We start from the raw sequence: 11420 nt of genomic DNA, 5'->3' as shown, positions 1-11420 counted from the left end.
CCAGAAAATTAAACTAATTTTACTGTCCTGATATGTACGGACGTTAAATGATAATCATGAGGTAACGTGATCGTTTTCTTGAAAACCACCTAAGGTGGCTACTGTTTTCTGATGGAAACCAGTGGGACATCTCTTTGTTAATATTATGTGGGGAGGCCACGTTCAGGAGATGTGGGGTTCCAGGTTAGCCCTGCAACACTGCTGGCCAATGCACTGCACATATAAACCACAGGAAGGAGAAATATTTACAAAAAACACATGATTTATTTTAAATAATACAACACTAAACAGAGACCCTAAGAACAGTCACAAGTGAATCAACTGCCGACACCCAAATCTGACTCCTCAGCAGGAGCCACAAACCTGTATATAATGAGCCCTAAATCTGGCAGGTGGGGCTCGTTAAGACAGATAATGCACACACAATTACAGTTAACCTGTTTTGAATGCAGTTTATGCAGTGCAGATCTATTATTACTGAATCAGTGATTTAGAAAAGGATCCTCCATTAAACTTACAAACACTCAACAATGTGAAACAATTAATATGAGAAAGGCAGTCCTACCTAAGTGTCTAGCAATGGCGCCTCCCACTATACAAGTCAAGCAGGGCTTCCTGGTGTGTATGAGAGATGTTGTTAGCTGGACTGCACTTCCCATAGCTGCCTTGGTTTCTGCCCTAAGCTTATGTAGGACCCCAGAGCATGCCCTTGGGTCCTAAGATTATGCTTTCTCTTTTGATGTGGTCTCTTCTGATCACTTTGTTGCTACCTGCCCATTACGAAGGTCCCCATTATTGCTCAGGACGGCAATCCCTTTTTCTGTGTCCTTTAAGGTTGACAGGTTGGGCTCCATGGTCTTGTTATTCCAGCAGGACCTAGTTTTGGGTTTACCTGGGGCTCCTGGGGGTGGCTATGTCCTGCTCCCCCCTGTTTTTACTGTGTTTTGCCAAAAACTGAGGCAAATGCCATCCTCTCAGAGTATTCCCTAAGCACTGTAACTCAATTAAATATCCTGTTCATAATGCACTTCCCACCCCTAAAAGACTCACTCCAATTAGCATTAATTTGCCCAAACAATCTCACTGTGCTTTAAGGATCATAATTACAGATATTACCACAGTTTAGTTTATGTATTCGATAGCTTTAAACATGATCTTTTTTGAAAAAAAAAGGGTTTTCAATGAACTGTTCATTGCTGTTTGAAAGGGAATTTATGGTTGTTTGTACTGAGATCAATCAGCTCAGGAAAGGATGGTAATTAATACGGAGGGGGGTGGGATGGTGCTCTCTCCCCCCTCGCAACCCCCTTTCCCCCGTCCGCCTCGTTATTCATCTCCCCTGTCAGGCTGTTGCTCTGATTATGGATGTCATACAGCAATTCACCGCTTGGGGATCAATATCCCTGAAATTAAACAAAAAATGAATTTCCGCAGTCGGCCGCACTCTTAAGCCAGCTGTCCCTATTTGGAGCATGGCTGATTACTATCCCCCCCCAGCAGAAATACTGATCTGCCTGGTGGGAAAGAACTAGGGGGGAAAGTAGGGGGCAAAATGGACTTGAGGAACAGGACAGCAGGTAAAAGCAGAGCCATGGGGGTCAGGAGCGGCCCTCTTAACCGTGAGTGAGCAGCATCGGCTCAAGATGGAGTCAGAACCGCGGGAAGCCACCCAGCTGGGCCTGATGATGGAGCCCTGACTCCGGGACCCCCTCGGATCGATAATCTATTAGCACCCAAATGAGCGCGATGGGCCGAACGTCGGCCTCGTCGGAGCGTTTCATTTCCATGTGAAATGATGTGTCTCGCATGAGCTCTCGCGGCTCTGCCGTTTGGCGCGACGGGGCGGGAGCTGGAGGCAGCGCTGTGTTCCGCCGGAATTTCCGCATGCCATGCCGTTAACCCACCGCGGGCTGCTCCGGTCCGGCCAAAAGAGATGCTTTTCCCAGAAATGAGGACAGCAAAGTCCAATCAAAGCCTAGGAGCACACAAGGGACGATAAAACAGTCAAATTGATTTTTAGAGATGGACTCAGGAGTGAAAGCTAAGCACAGCGGGAGGATGGGAAAACAGACAAGATGAAGCAATGGTTCCTATGAGTCCCCTTTTTATCAGAGCTATTCAATATAAAGTGAATGATCCTCTGTCTCACTTGACCTCCTAGCTTTGGTAGAGAGTGCTAAGCATAATCTTCTGATTGTATTAGTGAGGGAGCCAAGACTAATCACTGTCCAAGACCCTCCCCACCCCCTCACCGCAAACTCCCCCATTGACAGATCCAGCCTGAAACTCTACCTGCTCTTGTCCGAACACCCCTTCACCAGGTGCGGACAAATCGCTTTGTCTCTGAGGAAGATCAATCGATCTGAAATTAATGTTTGTGATCCGTGAGGGAGATGACACGGAAGTCAGCCGGCTCCACCTAGCCTTGACACCAACTCTCCATCTTTGCATAATAAGTTTCGTTTGTTTTACTTGAAGGCGTAACCTGTCCCCCGGGAGATTCAAGGGCAAGCGGCCTGATTTATGACCTCCTCTCTGCCCCTTGGTAATGCGAGGAGGCTTTACACCTCGAAAGAACATGGAATCAAAAATAAACATCGCTGAAAAAAAGTGCTGCTGGAGCCTGCGGAAGTCCTTCTTTTGTTTACGGAACATGGAGAACAGAGTCCCAATTTACATTCGCATTAGAACGGGCGTCTTTCTTTCAATATTTTCTGACATTGATAAATGAGAAGTAAGTTTTGTTTTGTCACAGTTCTTCTCATGTAGGTGGGTGGACTTGCCACAGCTTGACTTTTTTCAAAATAAATTTAAAAAAAATTATAATTTGAGTGCATGCTCACCCTGGCTTGATACAAGCATCAACACTACAAGAAATAGATCAGTTAATGAGCGCATAATGAGCACCTACTGTACTGTGACAAAGTTGCACTGTGAAAATGTCTGTCAAATCCACACTTTAGGGATCAAGGTAAAAACCCAGGAAATAGAAGTCTCCCATCATGAGCACCTAATTAAATTTAAACAGATGGACAAATAAGCAGTCCTACCAGCCACCTCTATTTTCCATCCACTTAACCTCTCAAAGAGAATATATTAATAACACTATAACATTTTGTCTTGCTTTGTAAAACGTACAGTATATGGTTGAGATGTGGTTCTTGAATGAACTTATAACCCGTTGAGGTGGGGATTTTAATTGCCTCGTTAAAGACGTGATGACAATTCAAAGGGAAGAAAGTTATATGTGGTTAATATGTGATTTATAGTTCCATAAATAAAAATGGCATTGCTCAGCCTTAACTGCAGCTATACTGTACCACCCTGTAACCTGAGCCAGTAGGGGGCAGTCTTCCCTGTGCACTCTACAGGAAACCAATCCCTGAGTGCAGTGACAGTGACACTATACTGTAGGAGGTGCTCTTTTCGATGAGACATTATACGAAGGTCCCGACTCTCTGTGACCAAGAGAGGTTTCATGGCACTGACTGGAAAGAGTATGGGCTTTCATTGCTAAAAAGGCTCTTCTCATCTCAGCATCTAATAACCTCCTGAGATAATTGACTAAATAATTCCCTCCCCCACATCATCACTGCAAAAGAGAATTCTCAATTGCCAATCCTGCCTAATACAATAAAGGTTAAATACAAAAAAAAAAAATTTGAAAACTTAACTATTCAAAGCAACCAAGTCTCTCTAGGTAAATTTTTCAAATAGTTTTCAAACCTTTTTGGAAAACTTTATTTAAAGCTTAGTTAAACACTGCACCTTTCAAATAAAATTACATTCATAATTTGATATTCATTATCAAGTTATAGTGTAGCTTTACACTAAATACACTACACTAAGTAAAACTGTAACTTTGATTTACCAAGCTTCTTTCAGCAGTCCCATTCCTCTTCAAAATGTAAACAAGCCTGCCAATGAGTAGAGGGTCTATGACATCATCAAATCTTTCATGGGTGGATATATATATATAGTATGCCTAAAATCTCCATCTGAGAACAGGTTTCATTTCTGTGTGATACTCTGTATGAGGGTTGTCATTAAACCTTCATCGTACATTCAACATTCATTCTAGAAATAGTATTGGTTTCCTACAGCTGAATTCATGATGCACCAAACAGTCACCATACAGCACAGTGTTAATAGATGAAAAAACAATCCAAGGCAACAGTAGCTTTAGGTATGACTACTCAGTAAACCTCACTGGACTTTTCTATCATTGTGTGAGGTTCATTTCTCATAAAACACCATTTTCTATTCTAAAGCAAACTTCCCGCATAGCTCACGCTACACTTCATTAACACAGTGGGTTATACACAAAACATCATCCTTAGATTGACGCTTAATATCGCACCATTAATGAACAAACTGCCCTATAAGTAACATGTTTTATGCTGTCTTCATTCCAAGTGGATGCAGGTACTTCAAAAAGAAACGTTCACATTTTGGTAGGAGACTCTCATTTACCCTGCATTTCAAACACCTGCATGAGGGAGATCATTCAAAACTATTTATTTACTTTACTTCCTGAGATCAGCTCTGAAGAACAAGCACTATTAAGTCAGCCAATCAATACGCGAACATCAGTGTTGTTTTCTCTTGTCCACACAATAGATTTATTCTTGCTGCCAGAAAGGCATAAATCACATATTCATACATTAAATTAAAAAAATAAAAGATTGATGGCAGTGGGAAGTGCGCTTACAGATCCCAGTGATGTAAAAAAGAGGAAATATTAACCAGACTGCCAGGTGAGGATATCGAAAACTCATTTCTTTTACACTTTTAAATGTGATTGCTGATTCCTCAACATTTTCAACAGCAGAGAAAGTTTTAAGGTGCATGCTGGGACAAGGGGTATTACAATGTATAATATACTACTACCACTTCTACTACTACAACTAATAATAATAATGTTATTCAGATTTTATTATTCTAAATGAGTATTGCAAAATTGCTTTGCTATGCCAATGAAAAAACTACTGACAATGGCACAATAACAGAAACATATGACCTGTTACACTAGCACGTGGACTGTACAGCTTTTCACACGGGACAAATCCATTTACAAGCTTTGAAAAATGTAGTGTCAAGGCAATTCTCATCCATTATCCTAAAGCACATTTTCCAGCCTCAAACCTTTATTGTCCTGTTCTGTTACCATGATGTTGGGAAAAAGAAATTCTAAAAAGGTAAATAAGAAAGTGGTCTATTGTAGAATGACACCTTTTGTGATATACACAGATTATGTCATGCAATGCAAGGGCCGGTTCTGGCTGGTGCGTTTCTGGAGAGGGAGAATTATGGGCTACATTCATCAGTCCACTGGCACCGTATGTGCAGCTAGGGGAATGTGCCAAGGACGTTTTGGATAGATGTCAGGGAAGGTGATATACAGTTCACTTGCATCTCACTTTTCCCAATCCTAGGCTTCTCTGAAAGGGGTCGTGTGACACACAAAGGTCATCCTATACAGCGGTCAAAGGTCTCCGTACCAAACAGTTCTGTTAAAGCCGTTCTACAAATGAAGTGCTTTATTCGCAATCCACTTCCTCCTTGATTTTGTGTGTCAAATATATACACAGGTGTGTAGATTACATACGACCAATTTGCAAGAATTAAAAAAGTAACATTTAGCTACATTAATTATAAAAAGGACATTATGAAATTTGACAAAGAATTTGTGCATTGTCACCAGAGCAGAGAAAACTGTGAAAATGGTCCAGCTAAGTGCAGTTTTCAGCTCCAGCCTGAACACCTATTCAGCATATGCAGAATATATCTGTGGTGTACCTCTTTATGTTTTTGTCAAAACATATTATTGGAATGAATCTAAAATATATGACTTGGCATAATACTGTCACTAAGGCAGAATCAATTTGCAGTTACATTTTAGTAGTGTATGGAATAATCCACTATTCTCATATTTCATTTTAGTTAATATTTCTTTTTCTGATGACAATCTTAGATCAGTCGCCTGGCCACCTACTGTACGAGTAGGCTAAGTCACCGGTCAAGGAGCCATAGCTCAGCCTTAATAGCGCCGTCTCCAGACACTGAACAACTGCACTGTTAACAAGAAGAGTGAAAGTCGTCGGTGCCAGAGGGGGGTTAGAGCCATTATTGAAGCTTAATGATTTGCGAAGTGCGCTCTCATCTACTACGAAGGGGATTCATCTTACTGGGTAGCACCATACATCTTTCATTCGGCATTTACTCTGAGAGGGGCAATTTTTAATACCACAGTGTACCGAGTTTTCTGTCGAGTCGTGCACATTTTCTTGCTATTATTTTTATTTTAAAAGGTTTTTCCCCCCAGTTCTTACCTGTGTGACCTTCCGGCTCTTTAGGGAGGTCGGCCGAAGCCTCTCGCGGGGTTGATTAGCCAGAGCCATGCTAATCAGGTTATAAAACTGAATTGATGGAGGAGACGTGAAATTTACGAGCGGTCGAAAGCGTTATCTGTTCCAGGTTTCCCCGTGACGAAGCCGACGTGGGTAGCGTGCTGCCGCAGCGCGAAGAGCTCTTACTGTCCTGCGGGGGCTGTTGTCCTGCTCAGAGAGCGCCAGCATCGGGGCTTCTCTGGGTTTACACTCCCCGCTACAAACCCGCTCCCTGACCTCAAGGAAAGCACGGGCACGGCTCTCTTTCAGATGAAGAAGGGAATAAAATGAGTAGTTTTCTGTCTCCCTCTGAACTGATGAAAAATAAATTGCCAAGGGCTGAGCCAGCAGAATAGATGAAAAGCATTCACAAAGTCTGCTTCCAAATATACATTCCATTATTGGCATTTAGCAGATGCTCTTGTTTCGGTTACGAGTTGTTTGTGGCCTTGTACAGATGATGCATGATATTCTCCTGTAGCTCATAAATAACCTACTAATTTGTCCTAATGCAATGTTCCAAAATGTTTACCACTTCGGGGCAGTTCATTTTCTAGTAAAAAAAAAAGTAACAATCTTGGCCTACGGGCGGTTCCTTGCTGCACATTCACTTTTGTGAATGTTCGGTCTATTTTATTATGCAATAACACAAAATAATAATAATGTACTTAGTCATATGAAATACATTACTGGAGAGCTGTACGTGATCTGTGTAGTTTATATATCCCTGTCCCCAATACACACACAAAAGTCCACAGTGTGTTTATTTGGGTCGATGCCCTTGAGGTATATACATCTCAGATTTGCTGGGGGTTTCGAGGACGTTCCCGCGGTAGCGGCGTATGAACGATGAATAAAACAAAGCGAACAGGCAGGAGAAAAGCCGGAATCAGACAAGTTTGTACACGCAATGCTACAACTCCCCTCCACGCAATGCCCCTGGAAACAGCAGCATAATCCCACTGACAGATCGTACGACGGCAAGGCGGCCATCCATTCCGCCACACTCTTGCAAATGTACACGGCGAACTGCAAACTGAACATGATTTTCCACCCCTCCTCTTCTCACCTCCTTTAAATAAGTACTGTCATGTGAAACAGTAATCGGTACTGTTGGTGCACTTCGCCGTAAAATTATTTCAGTTCAGTGGGGGATGCAACTGACGTAAGTGGCTCCTGCAGATGCTACACTGTTTTACAACGTTAAATTTTTCATGCAGATTGAGAGTGAGACCACCTAGCCAACCCTGAAATAGCTTTTGCTTTCGGGGTGTAACTATCCTGTTTCTAAAAGAGGGAATCGTGATTGAGAGGCTGTCGTCATATCAAAATTAAATTGCTTCAAACATTAATTATCTGCGAGGTGCATTAAAGGACGTATTAGTTGCATTACGATATTCGATCATAATGGATTTTCTGAAATGTGCACTTCCGAACTTTCAGTATCGTACCTTTATTACTCGGTCCCTTGCGCCCTGTTAACACCCATAACTTTTCCACTCTGATCCCCATAAATACAGCATGTTTCACATAGTAATACAATGCAATAGGCTACACATACGAGCGCCCCCTCACAAACAGCTAATGTCACCACATTTGTCAGTGTGGCAGTAGGAATATTAATCGGGTTACTCTAAACTGCTGTTGTTACGCTAGATGTCTGTAATAACATATTAAACCCTATCGGTCATGGTCTCGATAAGCAATATCCGCACCGCTCTTTCCTTTGCCTTGTGTTACGATAAAAAAAAAAAAAAAAACTCACCTGCACAGAGCAAAAGGGTTCGACCCAGTCCTGCCCCTGCAAGCTCTCCATTGGCCATATCTGCGAATATTCAAGCAGCTTTCCTGTAATTGGCTAGAATGTCACCACCAACGCTTTCATAAAGCAATCCTCATAGAAGTTGTGTATGGTAACTATTGAACAGGAGAGAAAAGAAGTGCAGTTATTCTCAGGAGACGTCGTAGAGACGGATTCCTCTTGTGAAGTAAGTAGCTTTCCTCATTTGGCGTTTCTGCAGTGCCTCAGCACGGAGCTCAGTGCTGCACCAGTCAGTTATCACAGCTTCGAATATCTGCGCTCTTCATTTTCGGAGGACAGCGATGTTTTATCTGGCATGCGAAGTATTGTGTCTCACCAGTGTGATACCTGTGCATTTTTTCAGGGGAGGATGTCTGCATTAGCTCAGGGGATGAGATGGATAACTTTGAATGTGGGTGAAGCGAGAAGACACGTTTCTTCCCGAAATAAACTACATAAAAGTTTAGTTCTTGTCTCTGTGTGGACTTACGGACAGCCACGCACATTCTTTAGGTATAAATGGGATACAGCGTGTGCGTGGGCATATTAACATAATTATCAATTTATGTGGCCAATTAAAAGAAACTTATGCTGTCTGGCATTTGTGAATAACAGTCCTCCGGCACTGGAGACAGTATTTGCTGAACTGGAGCGTGTGTAACCTGTCGTGCTCATAGACACGGGATTTTCTTTATTTTGCTAACACAAAAAGTGAAAAAGTTGTTCACATTTTCTGCATTTGTTGCGACTTTAATGGGACACTGTTTAGACACGTATGTTGGAAGGGTACAGTTATACGGCTGCGACAGAATGGCTGATTCCGTGGTCAAGTTACTCGAATATCAACGGAATCTGAATTATAATGCTAAGGTCGCATGAATCTGTTTCAATGCATGCAGTAAGTCGATAACGCCTGCAACCTGTGCCAAATACATGTTTGTGAAACTCTGAGCGAGGGCGCACTGATAAAGGTTGTCCTTTGGGTTAAGCAGATCTTGACTGAAGAGACTGCACTTTGTCGCAGTCCTCCAATTACAGTTCAGGGGACAGCTTGACAGCACCAGCACAATTAAAGGGAACAGTGGATGATCAGACATAATAGCAAATGCCCATGTTATATATTATATTATATTACATTATATTATATTATATTATATTATATTATATTATACTATATTATATTATATTATATTGTATTATTGAGAAATAGTTTGTTGGCACTAATGTGAAAATGCATCTATAATGAAGCCATCACAGAAGTGGAGTCTGTCACCCCTAAGGCAGCTTTTGAAATTATTCTTCATGGTTCGAGGAGCCCTTGTTGATGGTTTATACAAACGTGATGCTGTGTGCTTGAGCTACAGTGGAAATAGAGTCGGGTAACGGCTTTCGGACCACTAGAGCTTGCTGACATTTCCATGCTAACCTTGATGACTCAGCCAGAACAATGTCAAAAAAAGAACAACGTGGAAACTCAGCTCCTGCAAGTAGTCCCCCCAAGCAGTTTCAGAAACTTTTTGGAGAGTTCAGGTGGATGGGACGCTCCCCGGGGCTGCGCCCTTTCCCACCAGTCTGTGGTTGGGACGCCCGCGGTACGGGTGCTCTCTGACCATGGCGTGTGTCCCCAGACAGCAGAAGGGGTACACGTAGTGCTGCCTGTCCTTGTCGTTCTGCTACGAGGACATACCCTTGGTCCTTGAAATAAGATCGCCTGTTCGGTGTAGGCAGACATGCAGTGCTCGCACTGCTGATAATATTTATAATTACCTGTCTAGCAATTCAGACCGCACTGTAAGTGCGTGCCTGCGGTTTGAAGCGCGCTGTTGTTTATAATATTTTTCGTTCCTTAGTCCCAGAGGGCTACTACTTCAGCAATACATCTCCGACGTTATGCCATTCCCCGGTTGTCTGAGTTGACGCTACATCCGTTAAAAAAGCTAATATCATCAACCCTTTGGTTAATATTCCTCTTTGCCCATAGCTTCCCACCCCATCAGTCAATGTGTTCTAGGCTAATGGAAAGAGACTGCCACACATCTTCAATAAAATGTTCTGTTAATGAACCCCATTGCTTTGACATATGTTCGGTGGCTCTGGTTGCGTTATCTCAGCAGCGGATCCCGGGCGCTACCTCTGTGCAAGGCACACGCGGACGTGTCCCGGGAATTAATGCACCACGCAATAAGCTGCAGCGTCGCATTGCACGCGGGCCTTACGAAGACGGCCCAGGCTTGATGTGAAATGAATTTCCTGGACGGGAGCTTTCTAGAGGGTGTATCAATCATTAGGAGGACTGGTGCGAGAAGAGGCTCCATAACTCCTCGGAGTGAAAAGACAACAGGAACGGGAAGAATTATCGTGCTTTTGTTTATAAATGCGAGCCGCTGGTAAATCTAGCTGTCATCTTGTAAAAAAAAAAAAAATCGATTTCTCCGCAACCTGTCAGCACAGTAGTGCCACTGAACATTGCTCCTCTGTCCTCTCCTCTCAGGTGTGTAAAACTCGTTGTCCAGGCGTCCATTTTATTGCCTGCACTGGATTTCAAAGAGCATGATGGTGCACTATAAACCCCAATAGGCCGACGGGCTCTCTCAACAGAGGAGTTGTCACAAACAGCAAGTGGCATTTTGAACTGGCTGCTCTAAACACACAGATCTCAGGGTCAGAGAGCTGTATCCCTTTGCCACTTCCCATCAGCCATGGCTAATTTATGTAGCTCAGTGACCGGAAAGATGTCTCTGTGGTTTATTTGGAAGTACGTAATTCCGAATGTCTTTCCAGTCCAGCTCTCTCATAAAGCACCAATAAGTAATCCAATAAAGGATTATGCAAACTTGGTATGTATCATATAGTTCATTACGGTGTGTGCTGTACTGTATAGTCGAGACGAACAGGTAGCGCTGCTGTAATTACAATACATTATTACATTATCATCATTTAGCAGATGCTCTTATCCACAGTGACTTACATAGGTTACAGTTTTATCCATTTGTACAGCTAGAGATTTACTGAGGCAACTGTGGTTTGAGTACCTTGCTAAGGGTGCAGCAGTAGTTCCCCAGTGGGGAATTGAACCTAGAGCCTTTTGCTTATTAGGCCTGCTCCTTGCCACTACACCACACTACTGCCCCAGTAGTACAGTACGTGTGTAGATTGGGGGGGGGGTCTTGTAATTAGCCTTTCTGTCTTACTTTACAGCTTGTCCCTTTCGGGCCTTGTGTTTTCAACTG

Source organism: Megalops cyprinoides, chromosome 15 (assembly GCF_013368585.1).
Source record: "Megalops cyprinoides isolate fMegCyp1 chromosome 15, fMegCyp1.pri, whole genome shotgun sequence".
NCBI classification, from domain to species: Eukaryota; Metazoa; Chordata; class Actinopteri; order Elopiformes; family Megalopidae; genus Megalops; species Megalops cyprinoides.
The sequence above is the reverse complement of the archived record's forward strand: the minus strand, read 5'-3'. Positions refer to the sequence as shown.